The 19491-nt window shown below is 44.3% G+C and overlaps 1 protein-coding gene across 1 annotated transcript in view; it reads left to right on the top strand.

Annotated features, from left to right (window-relative positions):
* Positions 1–8824: 8824 nt before the first annotated feature.
* LOC121288594 (kazrin-like) overlaps positions 8825–19491 on the top strand; it is a 190300-nt gene continuing 179633 nt past the window's right edge. The window contains exon 1 of the mRNA XM_041207218.1: positions 8825–8848. The gene's annotated coding sequence lies outside the window, so the exon portion shown is untranslated. The remainder of the gene's footprint in view (positions 8849–19491) is intronic.

The following is a 19491-nucleotide window of genomic DNA, read 5'->3' on the forward strand; positions in this document are numbered from 1 at the left end:
GCTGATGAGATCCAAGCGTGGGGTCTAGCTTACAGGAAAATGTGGCTCACCATCAAAGGGCAGAACGGATGAATGCAAACTGGTTTCACAAAATTGTGAAACTGATTTTTAGCCTTCTCACCATATTGCCAGCTTACGCCATCAAACATGCCCAACGTCAGCGGGCATGGAAAATTCTGCCCAATGTAAAATTCTATCTTATTATGGTCATTCATCCCTAAAGGTTCTTTTACAACAAGATTATTCATGATTGGTTTGATCCAATTTGTATTTAAGTATCTCATTCTCACTAGATAGCTTTTTGTTGACTGTTTGCAATTGTTGTTTCATGTTAGTGGAGTAAGCTGACAAATTCATCTCTTTACTATCTTCTTCAACCAAATGGGGAATTCTCCTCAGCAGACACAACAAAGACTTCTTGATCATTGGCAGTGGAATCAGTGTAGTAAGGTCCAGGAACTCTTCTTCCATAGATCTCAGCAGCTTCATTCTCTTGCATTCTTTCCTGAAAGAGCAAATTAAGGCCTCAAATATCAACTTTCAGGTGGTCACCATCATTCTTGGTATTTCCTGTTCCCGTTTCTTCTAACCTGTCCCCAAAGAGCAGTGAAAGATCTGCAATATCCTCCTGTGATCCTTGAAGTTGAATAGAGGACGGTTGCAATGTCACTTTCTTCAGCCCTGAAACTCTGTCAGATAACACTGAAGTACCATTCTAGCTTGAGTTTGTTCAGGTGTCCATTTATATCAGTGTCAGCATTTCAATACTGGTTTTTATTTTCCTTTTTTTCTCCTCAGAAGATGATTTCCTGGTTGTCAAAGTCTTGAATTTCTTGAGTGGAGGATCCTTTAACAGATTTATCCCTCTGTCTTGTAAATACAGATTCCCTGGAATCGCAGACCACTTTAAAGTGGTCTAACTTGCCACAGCCATGGTATTGCGCAATTTGGGTGGGGTATCCTTCCTGCCTGTGGACTTTCTTCCTGTCACAGCAATGACATTGGAAAATGGAGGATGGCGCCTTTTCAGGGCATTTCCCCGGTTGCTGCCTTGTTATACTTATGATTTTACAGCACACACATTGAATGGGATGTTCTCGGGAAATTTCCCTCGCATCTCCGACAGAAGCTTTGCTCTGCCTCTGCCCTTCGGCCTGGTTGGCCAGTTATACAGCTTTGCTTAAATTTAAATCTTCCCAAGATTGTAATAAGTCAGGGAGATTCTCATCTAAAATGATAATGGCTATTCTATCTCTGATCAGGTCATCTTTTAGTATTCCTGTGGTAATCTGATATGTAATATACCTTTAAGAAGAGATGTACAATGGAAGATCAAATGATCCTATTATCTAGTAGCAGAGTGGCGCGGGCTACCTTAGTAGTCAGTAGAAGTGGTTTAGAGTTGGAGTCTGTAATGTAGAGATAGGGTTTGAATTGTAGGCACACAAGTGTAACTGCTGAGTTTCTTAGTAAATAAATAGAATGTGTTCCACTTAAGAACTCTCTGTTGATCTACTCTGTCTATGGTACCAGCTCGTCCATCCCGAAACAAGCGTGCACCCCGGATCCATTAGTCTAACTAAACTAAGGACCAGGACCCAAAAAACTGGCGACAAGAGAAAAAGTGAGGAAGGACATCAAGTGTACCGAAATCGGGCCATACAGCGCACGGTAATTGTAAGCTGAATTTCCGTCCTAATCGTCAAAGCAATCCCCTCGAAGCATGCTGCAGTTTGGAAGAGTTGATTCCTTCAACCCAACTGTGGACGATTGGTCTCATTATGTTGAACGCCTAGCGTTCTTTCCAAGCTAATGACATTGCGGGGGAGGAGGAGGAGGCACACGATCCTCTTATCCACATGTCGAAGATCTATGGATTGATTCGAAGTTTGATGGCACCCAGTGCCCTGGATTTGAAAAGTTTTGATGACTTAGCGAACTTTGTGAAGAGTCATTACCAGCCCAAGCCCTCTGTAAATTATACAACGGTTCATATTTAATTCAAGAAATAGAGCCCCAGGGGAAATAGTTGCTTGTTATGTGGCAAGTCTGAAACAGTTAACAGAATATTGCGAGCTTGGTACATCTATAAATGATACGCTTAGAGATCGTTTGGTGTGCAGTATAAATGAAGATGCATTTCAGACAAGATTACTGTTTGAAACAAAATTTGAATTTTCAGAAGGCGCTAGAAATAGCACTGGCCATGGAAAGCGCAGTGAAGAACTCGAAAGCCATACAGGGAGGGCAAAATGGTGTCATCCTCCACGTTGGCCCCAGCCAAAAAGGGTGCGAAAATGCACAGCTCTGATGAGAAGTGGAAAACAGCCACCGCTTGCGGACAAATAAAAAGAAATGACTCAGCAGCTAACACATGGAATAATGGTGACAGAAGTGGAAGCAGACAACCTTGTATTGAGTGGAAATTTAAAAACATCGAATGTTTTACTGTCTTCAGAACGGACATTGCAAGTATAGAATCAGGCAGATTTTCAATCAAAAGAAAAAACCTTGTGAGATCCATAATGTAGGAGAGCCTGAAGTAACAGGTCCTGATATTTTTTTGTTGTCGAATTTAAAGTTAGGAAGAACAGAACCTACCTATGTAACAGTGAGGGTGAATGATAGACTTATCAGAATGGAGGTGGACACAGGGAGCATCCACTATGGTAATAGGTGAGCATTCCTTTACACGCCTGAATTATGGAGAATGTAAATTAAATTTGGAAGAAACAGATGCCAAATTGAAAACTTACACATGAGGAGACATCAAGGCATAAGCAGGGTTACTGTACAGTACGGAAGTCAATCAGTAAAATTACCCTTGATGGTGGTAGCAGGTGAGGGGCCAAGTCTCCTTGGACGAAACTGGTTGAAAGAAATTAAATTGGATTGGACTGAGATCTTCCAACTCAGAGCCAGTGGGCTACATGAGCTACTACAAAAATACGCCTCAGATTTCCAAGGTGCACACGGGAAGATCCAGGGACTACACGCAAAAATTCATGTGGATCCAGGCGCTACCCCCAGATTTTTGAAAGCAAGACCAGTACCTTATGCAATGTGGGAAAAGGTAGATGCCAAATTGGATAGATTTGAGAAACTGAGAGTTATACAACCTGTGCAGTTCTCAGAATGGACAGCACCAATAGTCCTCATACTGAAACCTGACCAAAATGATTGAATTTGTGGAGACTACAAACTGACAGCTAATAAAGTGGCTAAGTTAGACAGGCACCCTATTTCAAAAAATGAAGACCTGTGCACTAAGCTTATCAGCAATTGGAGTTAGAGAAGGCCTCCCAGAAACTTGTTGTAATTAATACACACAAAAGATTGTACCAATATATCTGTTTGCCTTTTGGTGTATCATCAGCATGTGCCATATTCCAGAGAACATTGGAAAGTTTACTACAGGGATTGCCTCATATTGTAGTTTATTTAGATGATGTTCTGGTGACAGGACCCACTGAAAAAGAGCATTTAGCAAACTTGGAAGAAGTTTTGGAATGTTTTTCACAGGTTTAAAATACGAAAAGTGCACATTCCAAGTGAAAGAGGTAATTTACTTAGGTCACAGGGTAGATTTACGGGGCCTCCACCCGGTTGAGGGAAAAGTGAGAGCCATTAGAGAGACACCAGCGCCAAAGAACACCTCTGAGCTTAAATCATTCTTGGGAATGATCAATTACTATGGACGCTTCTTGTCTAATTTGTCGACAGAACTGGCACCCCTGTATTACCTACTCAAGAAAAAACAATGTTGGTCTTGGCAAACACTGCAGAAAGAAGCTTTCACAAAAGTGAAACAACTGTTACACTCATCCACCTTATTAGTACATCTTGACCAAAGAACAGAGTTGGTGTTGTCATATGATGCATCTTCCTATGGAGTGGGAGCAGTGCTCTCCCATCGAATGGATGATAGTTCAGAGCAACCTATTGGTTATGTATCCAGAACACTCAGCACAACGGAAAAGGCATACTCACAGAAAAAGAAGGCTTATCAATTATCTTTAGTGTCAAGAAATTTCACCAGTATGTACATGGTTGTCATTTTACTATCTTTTCAGACCACAAGCCTTTGCTAGGATTGTTCAGCGAGGACAAGCCTATACCACCCATAACCTCAACAAGAATACAGAGATGGGCATTGATTCTGGCAGCGTATGAGTATACATTCATCCACAGGTCTGGAAATCAGATTGCAAACACTGATGCACTTAGTTGTTTGCCTTTGAAAGAAAAGGATGAGGATGTTCCAGTCCTCAAGAATTTGTTTTATTATTGAGCTTCTTAGATTCATCACCGGTATGTGCTAGACAGATTAGAGATTGTACAAGTTGAGGTCCAGTCTTATCCAAAGTACGAGAACAAGTTCTTTACAGTTGTTCACAAGAACAGGAATCTCATGAAATGAAACCATGTTTTCTTAGAAGATATGAGATAATCAGCCAGGATGGTATCTTATTGTAAGGAGCTCGAGTGATTGTTCTTCCAAAAGGACAAAACCCATTGTTAACTGAACTACATAGTACACATCCAGGTATTTCTCAAAGGATGGCCAAAGCACGCAGCTATTTATGGTAGCCTGGAATGGATGGCAAAATTGAGAGCTTAGTGAGAAGCTGTATGCAGTATCAGCAAGTGCAAAAGTTACCTCCAACAGCTCTGTTACACTTTTGGGAGTGGCCAGGAAGGCCATGGATGCGATTACATATTGACTATGTGGGAACATTTATGGGAATAATGTTGCTTCTTATTTTTGACGCTCACTCTAAATGGATGGACAAAAATGAGTTGAAGTCACCGACACCTTCTGCGACAATTGACAAGCAACGTCAAAGTTTCGCTATCAATGGACTACCAGAAGTGGTCACTTCAGATAACGACAAAAGTGAGTGCTGAGTTTCAACGGTTTATCAACCTTAACAGTATCACTCATATAAAAACTTCACCATACCACTGTTCTTCGAATGGACTGGCCGAGAGAGTGGTTCAAACATTCAAAACTGGCATGAAGAAATTAATAGGAGACTCCATAGTGACCAAGTTAGCACCTTTTCTTTTCCATTATAGGAGCACCCCTCATATGACAACAGGTGTCACACTGCCGAATTGTTGATGAAATGCCATCTCAGAACAAGACTGAGCTTCATAATGCCAAATTTAGAGGGGAAGGTGGAAAGGAGTCAGGGAAGTCAGAAAACTGGACATGACTGGCAGAGTTGTGACAAAGTTTACCATAGGTGAGATGGTATATGTGAAAAATTTTGCTGAAGGACCCAAATGGTTATCAGGTGAAATAAGTGCAGTGACTGGACCTCTTTCTTACCATGTGAAATGGAAGACCGAATCATACGGAAACATATAGATCATAAAAGGAGGAGAGAAACAAAGTATCAGGAAATGATTCCTCCAGTGTTCACAACTGTGTCAGCATCTCCTGTTGAAGGAACTCAACTGAGTACAGATATGCCTGAAGGATTGGCTGTACCTGCAAGAGTTGAGGAAACAGATTTGCAGGTACTCACCAAAGAACTAGTGTTCAGACAACACCCAGAAAAGAGGTTCTTAATAAAACATCTGAAGCTGTGGAGCTGAGATGTTCTACACGCATAAGGAAACCCCCAAAAAGACTGAATTTGATATTTTGAAAAAAATTATAATTGCAACTTTGAAAAGTATTTCTGAGTAAAGGAGGAGGGATGTAGTAACCTGATGTGTAATATACCTTTAAGAAGAACGTATAATGGAAGCTCACATGATCTTATTATCCAATAGCAGAGAAGCGCAGGCTACCTTAGTTGTCAGTAGTTGGTAGGATTAGTCTTGAGTTAAGAGTCTGTAATGTAGATACAGGGCTTGAGTTGTAACTGCTGAGTTCCTTTGTGAATAAATAGAATATATTCTACATAAGAACTGTCTGCTGATCTACTCTATCTATGGTACCAACTCAGTCATCCCGAAACAAGCGTGCAACCTGGATCCATTAGTCTAACTAAACTAAGGATCAGGATCCAACTGTTCCATACTCTCAATTTTTGGCAGGTGGTACAAGTCATTGTATGAGTCACTCCCTTCACCATGTTTTTGACTGTGCCGATGAAATTTCGCCCTCTATGACAATATTTTTATGAAGACTGAAGTATGACTCAAACGCTCCAATGACATCCTCATAGGAGGCTGTTTCTTTGTTCATCCCCTGCCTGGCTAGCACATTGTCTGCTAAACTTCCAGCAGCGTATAACAACATACTAACTTAATCTTTGTTCTCTTCACTTGGAAGACCTGAGGGGCTGTGGCACCGGGTAAAATGTCTTTGCCAGTTTTGTCATTGCTCAGACTTTCTGGGCCCTCTTTATCATGAAATATTTCTGTTAGGGGCAAAGTAGTAGCCATTTCTCACCCTGGTTTGATGTTGTCTTTCCCAGGTCTGCCTGTTTTGCCAGTCACTTGGCTGCCCTTGTTATTTTGTCGTCTCCAGTATGATTGCTGTTATAGTTAGTACTAACTCCTCCTTATATGATCTATATGTCTCTGAATGATTCGGTCTTCCACTTTAACATGGTAAGAAAGAGGTCCAGTCCTTCACCTGCTGAGCTTCACATGAGGCTTTTCCTGCCATTTCCCACTGTTTCTCAGTGGGTGTAGGCACTGCTGTCATCATCTGTTATCGTGGTTGTATCTTAAGATTCGTTAGCTTCTTAATCTAGAAGAGATCTTGCTGGATGCATTGGTTTTTTTGTTGAAAGTACATTTATTTGCATACTAACTATTTGCAAAGGTTAAACAAGATCAAGACATAGCTGGAGCTATTCACTAAGATGCTTCTCAGTCATTTTCTCTCCGTGAGTGGCATCACTGTAACATAGCTCCTTACACACATGCTCAGTAGCTATCAATAGGGTTAACCCTTATTAACGTGTGGGAAACGGGCAGTTAAGAAGCTTGGGAGTGAGTGACCAGGAATGCAGCTAAATTGGTTGAGCTTGTTCCAGTGTAGAACATTCCCCTCTCTCTCTGTCTCTCTTCCCTTGTCTCCTGAAGGCAGTGATGCATCTAGGTCATCCTCGACCTTGAGTGTCAGCAGGACTATTTGATAACAGAGAGCATCACAGTCATGTCCTCTCCTGATGTGCAAGCACATGAACTTTTCTGTCAGTGCCACGAGACAGTGATCAGGAGTGAATACTTTTTCTTTTTCCTTTTTCTAATCGAGGGGTGCTGAAGCCAGTTCCAAAAGTCCAAATCCTGCTTTGGTTAAAATAGCCCAGTGCAACACAGATCGGGGAAGCTGAATTTGGCTCTTCATTGCTCAGTACCTCACCATGCAGCTCCCTCGCCCACTGTGATGAGGCTGAATGTCTCTGTATCCCTCTCTTTTATTCCTGACTCTACCCTGATTCAATGAGGTAAATGAGGTTCAAATTTTGCATGCTGTTTTTCCCTAATCCAATAAAGATTTTAAATATATTTAAGATCATGAGAAAAAGAAGAGGATTTGTTTTTTTACATAGACGGTTGTTAAGATTTGGAATGCTTTATCAGAAGCAGTGGCAGAGGCTGAATCCTTGATTGTTTTTAAGAAGGATAATACTGCAGATACAATATTTGGACATGAAACATTTAAAATGATATGAGGAGAGGTCTGGACAATGAGTGAGTAGTTCCTTCAGAGGGCCAGCACAGGTCCAATGGGCTAAATGACCTCATTCAGCGGTAACATTTTGTGTTTCTATATTGAACACTTAATATAATTTTTTATTAAGCAAAAAAAGCCCACAAGCCAGCAAATGTGAGGAGTGTGAGGCATATGGAAGTTGCACAAGACATGTGGGAAATATTGGACATTGAAGAAGAGGCGTGGTATATATCAGACACACACCCACCTTGGGAGGGTGGCAGTAAGGGGTGGTGGAATGTTTTAGAGTGAGTTATGATGACCACCTTGTTCTGTAATCAGTGACTATTTAATTATGCGGGATATCTTTTGCCTGTTAGATCCAAGGCAACCAGCACTGTCTGTAAATTGAGCCTTGCCTTTAATCCACTGTTTCCTAATGTCTGTATTTACGCTGAATGCCAGCTTTGCTCTCAGCTCCTTGCTGGAGAGTGGCAGAATAGTTGCACCACACCCCGGGGCCTGTCAATGGACATTTTTATATCCTTAACTGCAGATATCCAGATCTTCCTATGGCAGGGACACTCCATCATATGAATAAGTTCATCTCCCAGGCACTGACAGCATTGCAGACCCACAAAACAGAGGGAAAAAGGGAGTTGGCTGTAGTAATGTAATGTAAACAGGAAGAGGGGAGGGTATGGGAGCCAGCCCTATGATACCTATGGGGCTTTACATAAATTGGATTCCAGTGTGCCTAGTGCCCTGTAGTCTGGACATGAACAGCAAACAACAGAAGCAGGATGTTGTGTCAAAGCAATGGTGAAAGCACCCAGAATACCCAAGATAAGAGCTTGGTTGGAATCCTGGGCTTGAGGGGTGGGCTGGCAATAAATGAGGCTACCACTGAACAAAACAGTTTCCCCACTCTGTAAGGGGCCTGTCAAAAATATTTCTTGTTTGTAAAGTGTTTTCTCTCTTCATCCAAACCTAAAGGGATTAAACCCAATTAAAGCTCTTTAACCAACACGTGGAACAGGACCAACCAATGAGCATAGACTCAAAACGGAACCTGAGACTGTGTGTGTGTGTGCACGCCGCACAGGTGTGCACACATATGTTTATTCAGGTATTTATTTTGTGCAACACACTATTAATAGTCTTGCTTTTTTGTTGCAGATGATTGTGATGTTCGATCTGAAGAGCTGCAGCATCATGTGACAGGTACAGAGCGTTATTTGGCAGCCAGAATTCTGTGGTGTGAAAGCAAGCTCACTGGTTGGATTGAGTTTCTGTCTGGTTTCCTGTTAGGGTTATTGTGGAAACCCATTTGGGATGTTTGGTCTTGTTCCTTCCCGCTTTACCTTTGTTACTTCCCCACCCCCAATTATATTGGAGTGTTGATGGAGGACAAGTTCTGTACTATAATAAAATCAAAATACAACGGATGCTAGAGGTGTGAAATAAAAGCAAAGTGCTGGGGAAACTCAACAGGTCTGTCAGCATCTGTGGAGAGAGAAAGAGAGTTAACGTTTCAAGACCAATATGACTTTTCCTAACCGAAGAAGAGTCCTGTAGGGCACATTTTTCTCTCTCCCTTTTTCTTTCCTCCTCAGTGCCGGAACCCATGTCTCATTTGCGTTGACGGCTAGATGTCACCACTTTGGAGGGACAGGTAAATGAGCGAGCATGTACTTGTTTGAAACTTGCAGCCTGTGACTGCCTTCCAAGCCATCAGATATTCCTGGGAACTGGTGAAAGAAATGGCATCCAAATGGTTGTGGGGAGGTGATGGCATAGTGGTATTGTCACTGGACTAGTAATCCAGAGTCCCAGGGTAATGCTCGAGGGACCTAGATTTGAATCCTGCTACGGCCATGAAGGAATTTTAATTCAGTCAACAAAAACCTGGAATTAAAAGTCTAATGATGACCATTGTCGATTGTCACAAAAAGTAATGCCCTTTAGGGAAGGAAATCTGCCGCCCTTACCTGGTCTGGCTGAGATGTGACTCCAGATCTGCAGCAATGTGGATGATTGTTAAATGCATTCTGAAATGGCCTAGCAAGTTATTCATTTGTATTAAACCAATAGAAAGTCAATAAGGAATGAAACCAGTCAGACCACCTGGCATTGTCTGAGGCACTGGAAATGGCAATGGCAAACTCAGCCCTGTCGATCCTGCAAAGTCCTTCTTACTAACATCCGGGGGCTTGTGTCAAAATTGAGAGAGCTGGCTCACAGACTAGTCAAGCAACAGCCTGATATAGTATCATACTCACAGGATCATACCTTACAGATCATGTCCCAGACACTATCATCACCATCCCTGAGTGTGTCCTGTCCCACCGGCAGGACAGACACAGCAGAGGTGGTGACACAGTGGTATACAGTTGGGAGGGAGTCCTCAACATTGACTGCAGATCCCATGAAATCTCGTGGCATCAGGTCAAACATGAGAAAGGAAGCCTTCTGCTAATTACCACATACCACCCCTCCCTGCCTGTCTTTAGCCAATTCGATTCAGTCCACGTGATATCAAGAAACGGTTAGAGGAACTGGATACTGAAAAGCCTGTGGGCCCGAACAATATTCCAGCAATAGAATTGAAGACTTGTTCTCCTGAACATGCTGCATCACTAGCCAAGCTGTTCCAGTACAACTACAATACTGGCATCTACCTGGCAATGTGGAAAATTACCCAGGTATGTCCTGCACACAAAAAGCACGACAAATCCAACCTGGCGCATTACCGCCTCATCAGTCTACTCTCTATCATCAGTAAAGTGATGGAAGAAGTCATCAACAGTGCTGTCAAGGAGCACTTGCTTAGCAATAACCTGCTCGGTTTGGGTTCTGCCAGGGTCACTCAGCTCATGACCTCATTACAGCCTTGGTTCCAACATGGACAAAAGAGCTGAACTCCCGAGGTGAGGCGAGAGTGACTGCCCTTGACATCAAGGCAGCATTTGACCGAGTGCGGCATCAAGGAGTGCTAGCAAAACTGGAGTCAATGGCAATTGGGGGAAAGCTCTCCGCTGGTTGGATTCATACCTAGCACAAAGGAAGATGGTTGTGGTTGTTGGAGGTCAAACATCTCAGTTCCAGGACATCACTGCAGGAGTTCCTCAGGGTAGTGTCCTCAGCCCAACCATCTTCAGCTGCTTCATCAATGACCTTCCTTCCATCATAAGGTCAGAAGTGGAGATATTCGCTGGCAATGCACAATGTTTAGCACCATTTGCAACTCCTCAGATGCTGAAACAGTCCATATTCAAATGCAGCAGACAATATCCAGGCTTGGGCTGACAAGTGGCAAGTAACATTCACGCCACACAAGTGCCAGGCAATGACCATCTCCAAAAAGAGAGAATCTAACCATCTTCCCTTGACATTCAATGGTATCACCATCACTGAATCCCCCACTATCAACATCCTGGGGATTACCATTGACCAAAAACAAAACTGGGCTAGCCATATAAATACTGTGGCTACAACAGTAGATCAGAGGCTAGGAATCCTATGGCCAGTAATTCACCTCCTGACTCCCCAAAGCCAGTCCTTCATCTACAAGGCACAAGTCAGGAGTTTGATGGAATACTCTCCACTTGCTGGATGAGTGCAGCTCCAACAGCACTCAAGAAGCTTGATACCATCCAGGACAAAGCAGCTTGCTTGATTGGCACCCCATCCACAAACATCCACTCCCTCCACCACTGACGCACAGCGGTGGCAGTGTGTACCATCTACAAGATGCACTGCAGAAACTCACCAAGGCTCCTTAGACAGGACATTCCAAACCCACGACCGTTACCATCTAGAAGGACAAGGACAGCAGACACATGGGAACACCACCACCTGCAAGTTCCCCTCCAAACCGCTCACCACCCTGACTTGGAAATATTTCGCCTTTTCCTCACTGTCGCTGGGTCAAAATCCTGGAACTCTCTTCCTAACAGCACTGTGGGTATACCTACACCACATGGACTGCAGTGGTTCAAGAAGGCAGCTCGCCACCACCTTCTCAAGGGCAACAAGAAATGGGCATTAAATTCTGGCCTAGCCAGCGAAGCCTACATCCCATGAATGAATTTTTTAAAAAAGCCAACACACTAACAGCCAAATGCATGGTTAGCCTCTCCTCTGGAAGGATTTGCCCCATTTTTCTACTGTCTCCCAGGGGGAAGGTGGCAGTTGGCCCATTACACGGAGGTAGAAAGAGAGAACCTTATTAGTGGCACCGCCTCTCCTTCCAATTTGACCCAAACATTGAGCAGCTGAAAACCTCGGCCAAGATTCCCAAGTGGAACTTTGATGGCATCTTTGGGGTGCTTCTAGCCTTTTCCAGTTCCCCGTTTTCTTTTATTCAGTCATGGGATGTGGGCTTCGCTGGCTAGGCCAGCATTTATTGCCCATCTCTAGTTGCCCTTGAGAAGGTGGTGGTGAGCTGCTTTCTTGAACCGCTGCAGTCCATGTGGTATAGGTACACCCACAGTGCTGTTAGGAAGGGAGTTCCAGGATTTTGACAGAATCCAGTGACAGTGAAGGAATGGCGATATATTTCCAAGTCCTGATGTTGAGTGACTTGGAGGGGAACTTCCAGGTGGTGGTGTTCCCATCTATCTGCTGTCCTTGTCCTCGATGGTAGTGGTCGTGGGTTTGAAAGATGCTGTCTAAGGAGCCTTAGTGAATTTCTGCAGTGCATTTTGTAGATGGTACACAGTGCTGCTACTGTGTGTTAGTGATGGAGGGAGTGAATGTTTGTGGATGTGGTGCCAATCAAGCGGGCTGCTTTGTCCTGGGATGGTGTCAAGCTTCTTGAGTGTTGTGGGAGCTGCACTCATCTAGGAGAATTTCATCACACTCCTGACTTGGTGGACAGGCTTCGGGGAGTCAGGAGGTGAGTTACTCGTCGCAGGATTCCTAGCCTCTGACCTGCTCTTATAGTCACAGTATTTACATGGCTAGTCCAGCTCAGTTTCTGGTCAATGGTAACCCCCAGGATGTTGATAGTGGGGGATTCAGAGATGGTAATGCCATTGAACATCAAGGGTTCTCTCTTTTTGGAGATGCTCATTGCCTGACACTTGTGTGGTGCGAATGTTACTTGCCATTTATCAGCCCAAGCCTGGATATTGTCCAGGTCTTGTTGCCTTTGGACATGGACTGCTTAAGTATCGGAAGAGTCGTGAATGGTGTTGAACATGGTGCAATCATCAGCAAACATTCTCACTTCTGACCTTATGATGGAAGGAAGGTCATTAATGAAGCAGCTGAAGATGGTTGGGCCGAGGACATTACTATGAGGAACTCCTGCAATTATGTCCTGGAGCTGAGATGACTGACCACCAACAGCCACAACCATCTTTCCCCTTGACTCCCATTGATTCCAGTTTTGCTAGAGCTCCTTGATGTCACACTCGGTCAAATGCTGCCTTGATGTCAAGGGTAGTCACTCTCACCTCACCTCTGGAGTTCAGCTCATTTGTCCATGTTTGAACCAAGGCTGTAATGAGGTCATGAGCTGAGTGGCCCTGGCGGAGCCCAAACTGGGCATCAGTGAGCAGGTTATCATGAAGCAAGTGTCTCTTGATAGCACTATTGATGAGCCCTTCCATTACTTTCTTGATGATCGAGAGTCAACTGATGGGGCGGTAATTGGCTGTGTTGGATTTGTCCTGCTTTTGTGTATAGGACATACCTGGGCAATTTTCCACATAGCCCGGTAGATGCCAGTGTTGTAGCTGTACTGGAACAGCTTGGCTAGGGGCGCAGCAAGTTCTGGAGCACAAGTCTTCAGCACTATTTGGTGCTACAGTGGCTCTGTCTTAGGAATGGAAATCCCAGTAGGACAGTCTGTGTAGCTGCAATGATATCTAACCCAGGAAATGGGTTAGGGCAGATTTAAAGGGACAGGTACAAGTCTGACCCCTTAACTGCCCTGAAGAGAGAATCCAGCCAATGTCGCCACTTGTAATTGGAATGTATGCAGCTTGGTTCCTCTTCCCTTGTGTATTTACAGTACAATGGGAAAGTTATAATGAAATATTCACTCCTTTTCTCCAGTTCAACATAGTAATTTACAAAGTCGCTTGGGGCAAAATTGACAGCAAAGCTTAAACAATCTAATGTCTCTATGGCAATGGTGAGCATTAACTTAGAGAGACAGGGAAGCAGTGTGTGCATACCTGCTGTGCTATTCCATACATCCCTCATATGAAAAGCCTTTCCTGAAAGTGGAGTGATAGATTTTCATCGATGAAGATCATGATCTATCTTCCGGGACAATGACTGATTTTGAATGTATTTCAATGGGGATCTGCAGATTTTTCTTCTTAATCAGCCCCATGCGGCTAATTCTAACTTGCCAATGAGGAGTTTGAGAAAAGCCCCCTGATGGTTCAGTGGGCAGCTGTGCCATTGATGGGAGCACTGAGTCATTCAGAACAGGAAGATGCTTGGTTTCATCACCAGTAGAGGTGACAGTAGGGCTGCTATAGCTAAGCTGTAGGTCCCTGGATTAGGGAGTGGGTAGTAGACCTGTGGATATACAAGTGCTAGTCTTGGCAGAGTGTCAAAAGGACTGGGGCCAGTTTATCCTGCTGTAACTCTGCTGCACTGATGGTGTGCCTCTAGAAAGGGATGGGGAATGCATCCTATCCAGGGCCACTTGCCATCCTTGTTCAGCTGTCTGTACAGCTGGATTTTTCAAGTGGGATCAGAAGCATGAGCTATGGTTTATTCATCTCCCTGAAGGAAGAAAGACTTGCATTTATATTGCGCCTTTCGTGCCCTCCGGATATCCCAAAACGCTTTGCAGCCAATGGAGTACTTTTTGAAGTCACTGTTGTAATGCAGGAAATGTGGCAGCTTCTCTTGCACAGGAAGATCCCACAAACAACAAAAAACATATAATCTGGTATAGTGATGTTGATCGTGGGATAAATATTTTTAGGACACCAGAAGGAACTCTTTTAAATAGTGCCATGGCATCTTTTTACATCCACCTGAGAGGTGCATTCAGAACACAGCACCTCTGACAGTACTCCTTCAGTAATGCACTGGAGTGTCAGAATACAATATGTGCTCAGGTCTTATGGGGGAACTTGAAGCCACTACATTCTGACTCAGCCCGCAAGAGTGCTACCCACTGAGGCACTGCTCACATCTTCTGACTCCAGGACCATTGATGCTCATCACAGCTCCAACTGAGATCCACTAACCTGGCATGGGGGGGGGGAATTGAACCTGGGACCTTCTTGGTTTATGTGGCTCAGCTGTCACTGGATACACTGTAGTGCTCTTCATGCCTTTTCTTGGGGTGATTCTGCTATCTGCTGCTTCTGGGACAGCTGTTCCTCCCTGAGGCACCAGTGATTCCCCAGAGTGTAACCACCCCCCAACCCCCCCTGACTATTCTTCACACTTTATCTCTGTTCTGAGAAGGCAGTAACTTCATTTCCTCCCATTTTCTCTCCAGCTGATTTCTTGCTAGGGTTTGGTTCCCTACAAGTAACCCTACTGTATCTATCCCAGGACAGCAAATGTCAACAGGTTGTTCAACTGTGGGGGCACCACAGAAAGCCCAATCATGTCCCCACACTTTTTTTGTCAGGGCAACTAGATCAGGAATGGAAATTGCATCCCACATTTCCTACATTACAGTCAGGTTCTACACTTCCAAAGTACTCCAGGGGCAGAATTTTGTCCTTGGCAGGCGGGATTGGTGGGGGCAGGTGGGGGCAGTCAGGAAACCGACCGCCACCCGCGATCGGCACCATACCGCGATTTCACACTGGCGGACCAATTAAGGCCCGCCCAGCATGAAACGTGAGTGGCAGCATTGAGCGCTGCCTTTGGCAGGAGGTGGCGGGGAGTGCTAGCTGGCTGAGTGCAAACTTCGCACATGCGTGCGAGTGAGCACTTCATAATCTCCCTGAGGCACAGAGCTGTCTCAGGGAGATGGAGCAATATAAAAAGAACTAAAGAAAATAAAAATGTAATAAAACATGTCCCCTCATGTGACTCTTTCACATGAGCAGGGACATGTTATTTATGAAAAATTAAAGTTTTTATTTTATTTTTATTTGCTTTTGGAAGCCTCATCCCGCCCATGGATGAGGTTTCCAAAAAAATGCAAAGGCTGACTGGCCTTTTCGCTTGCCCGCCAACCGTGAGGTTGGATGGGCAGCAAAAAAATTATGTTAATTTTTAACTTAATGGCCTTAACAGGTCTTTTAAGTGTCGGCGGGTGCGTTGCCACCTCCGGCACGTGCCCGCCGACCAAACTATCGCACGACTACGCGATGATGTCAACACGCATCATTTCACGCTCCAGCAGGTTGGGCGCGCCCGCCTGCCAAGCGAAAATTTCTGCCCCATTGGTTATAAAATGCTTTGGGATGCCTTGTGGTTGTGAAAGGCACTATATAAGTCCAAGTCTTTTTCACCCAATCATGCCTCTGACTCCACCCTTTCCCTCCAAGCTGTGCCAAATTTCCCAGAACTTTAACGAAGGACTGTCTTGTCCTGTATTCCCCCCAAAGGCAATGCTTTGGTTTTAAGAGAAGCTTCAGTGTAAAAGATTAATGAGAGATAAATGAATGCAGTGTCTTGTGAAGACGGCTCTCACTCTCGATGGGCCTTTCAGCAGCATCGTGGGGAGCCTGCCAATGGGTCCTGCTGGATGGTTGGTTGTGAAAACGTCGAGTGCTGTGCAGTTTGAAGAGTGCAATGTATCTGTGTCAGCATGCGATATGCTTGATACTCTTTCATTCTGATAATTGATGTGTTGCTCTTTAAGAGCTGCAGTTTGCATATCACTGCCTGCATGTGTGTTGTGGAAATCAATTCCTTCAATCTCCTCAGTGCCATCCATTTCATAGCCAGCGCAGCTAGAAATCCTTAAGTTTCTCAGGAGCCTGACTGTTACAGCTGCCATCGATATAACAGTATTAAAACCATGCCCCAGCTTCAAGTCAAAATTATTCATAACCAACAGGACTTCAAGCACAGAGCCTGAGGGGCTGTCAGTCTCTCCATCTGCATCTTTTTCGACTCATTTTTCCTGGCTCGCATTGTAAGCTCCTTGCTCCCTATCATCTACCTGAGTTACTATTGTCAGCGGATCCTGTTAGTGTCACCTCCCTTCCTCTCTCTCATCCTTTCTTTTCCCCTCTCTCTTTCTTTATCCCTCAGATTTTTCTTTGTCTCTTTCTCTCTCTCTCTCTCTCTCTCATCTTGATTTTCTTTCCTGCCTTCTCTGTCTCATGTTCTGTCTCTCCTCCCCATTCCTAGCTTGGATCCATTGGACTCCCACTCTGTTTGGCTCTGCCCCCCACCCCCCCACTCCCACTCCCACTGTGACTCTTCATCCTTTGGTTGCAACCTCCCATTCAGCAGTCTCAATGCAACTTGCCCACTAAACCTTTCCTGGACCAATGATGTTGTACATAATTAAAGTTAATCTATTTGATGTGGTTGGTATGGCAGCTATAGAGCAACAGGACATCCAACTGCAGCAGAAAATCTCTGGTTTTTCAATGTAGCAATTCTCTGGAAAATGGACCAAAGGAGTGAGTATGCTGCTTGCAGTGCAGTGGCCCTGCATTGCTGAACAACGTTAAGGCCACTCTACATGGCAAATGGAACAGTATTAAGTATGCTTAATACTGACAAAAATCAGCTTTCCCCAGGATTGCTATCCTCACAGAATACGCATCTCTATTACTCACTAAATGGTGTATCTCCTAGAAAATTGCCTTGAGGAAATTAAAATGGCCACTGTGTTTCTGAACTATACCAAAGTCTCGAGTTCCACTTCTATCTGTGCTAGGTCAATTGGGCCATGACAGGTGTGTTACAGCTGACCTGGTACAAATGGACTGAAAATTCAGCCAGGATTCCCACTCCTCTATCCATTGTTCTCTTCCCCCATGCTCCCGCTGGAAAGGGTAATTGTCTGGTGGGAACAGAGTTGAGGGCATCTGTAATGGTCCACATGGACAAAAAAATCACTGTCTAGTATTGCTCATAAAGAATAGCCACCTTGGGTAAGATACTGGCGGGTGGCCAATATTTGTGGTAATATATACCAAGTCAGCTCTAAAGTATGCAATGTAGTTACATATCAGGCTGTGTTGATCTCAAAGGCCATTTATTCTGACTTCCTGTCCTGTTCTGATGTGGTGAATGACGCTCTTGAGAGTTTGCTGACCTGGAGAAGCTTCAGTATTTTGTAGTTTAATCTTAGTCGCCTTTGGGCAACATTGAAAAAGCTCTCCATAATTCCAGGACTCAGCTAATGGGTGTTTCAGTGAGACAGGACAGAATGGGTCACAGGCCTGGGATGTGTGAAGGATGCTTAAGATGTTCCCCAATGGAATATCAATATGTCACGTTGGCAATGTTGGAAATCCAGAAAAAAATATAATAGTCCAGAGATAGAGTAAGTAGTCTGTTACTGCCAGTCCAAGATTGTTAGGAAGAAAATTGCATTTATATAGTGCCGTTCACAGCACCAACCGTCCCAAAGCACTTTACAGCCAATGAAGTACTTTTAAAGTGTAGTCACAGTTGGAATATAGGAAATGCAATAGGTAACTTGTGCAAAGCAAAATCCCACATACGGCAATGTGATAACGACTAGATAATGATTTTTATGATGTTCGTTTGGGGGATAAATATTGGCCAGCTCACCAGGGATATTTCCCTGCTCCCCTTCAAATGAGTGCCATGGGATTTTTTTACATCCACTTGAGAGGGCAGATGGGATTTTTTTTTTACACCTCATCTAAATGGTGGCACCTCTCACTGTGTGGCACAGCTTCATTAATGCACTGGAGTGTCAGCCTAGATTGATAGGCTTAAATCCTGGGATGGAATTTTACGGCCCCGTCGTAGCGGAGGAGGGCTGTAGCGGTGGAGGCCATTCAAAAGTCCATTGACTTTGGCAGGACTGGAAAATCCTGTCAGTGGGAGAGTCTGTAAAATTCCGCCCCTGGAATGGGACTTGAATCCACAACCTTCTGACTTAGAGCCATCAGTGCCATCAGCTGACCCACGGCTGACACACTGGGAGAGACTGCAGACGTAGCGGACGCCTATCAAACACACACCATTCAGGTTGTACTGTAATGAATGGAGCTTCTATTAACCTCCTGGGAATGAAAAGATTAGAATGTAATGGTACATGTGAATGCCACAGATGTTGACTGAAGCAGTCCATGTCCATATGCAGCAAGACCTGGACGATGTTCAGGCTTGGGCTGATAAGCGGCAAGTAACATTCAACCCACACAAGTGCCAGGCAATGATTATCTCCAACAAGAGAGATTCTAACCATCTCCCCATGACATTCAATGGCACTACCATCACTGAATTCCCCACTATCGACATCCTGGAGGTTATCATTGACCAGAAACTGAACCGGACTAGCCATATGAATACTGTGGCTACAAGAGCAGGTCAGAGGCTGGAAATTCTGTAACTCGTCTCCTGACTCCCCAAATCTGTCCACCATCTACAAGGCACAAGTGTGATGGAATACTCTTTACTCGCCTGGATGAGTGAAGCTCCAACAACACTCAAGGAGCTTGATACCATCCAGGACAAAGCAGCCCACTTGATTGGCACCCTATCCACCACCTTCAACATTCACCCCCTACACCACTGATGCACGGTGGCAGCAGTATGTACCATCTACAAGATGCTCTGCAGCAACTCACCAAGGCTCCTTCGACAGCGTTGTTCAAGCCTACAACCTCTAACGCCTAGAAGGACAAAGGCAACAAATGCATAGGAACACTATCCTGACTTGGTACTATATCATTGTTCCTTCACTGTCACTGAGTCAAACTCCTGGAACT

This window comes from Carcharodon carcharias, chromosome 15 (assembly GCF_017639515.1).
Source record: "Carcharodon carcharias isolate sCarCar2 chromosome 15, sCarCar2.pri, whole genome shotgun sequence".
Classification (NCBI taxonomy): domain Eukaryota; kingdom Metazoa; phylum Chordata; class Chondrichthyes; order Lamniformes; family Lamnidae; genus Carcharodon; species Carcharodon carcharias.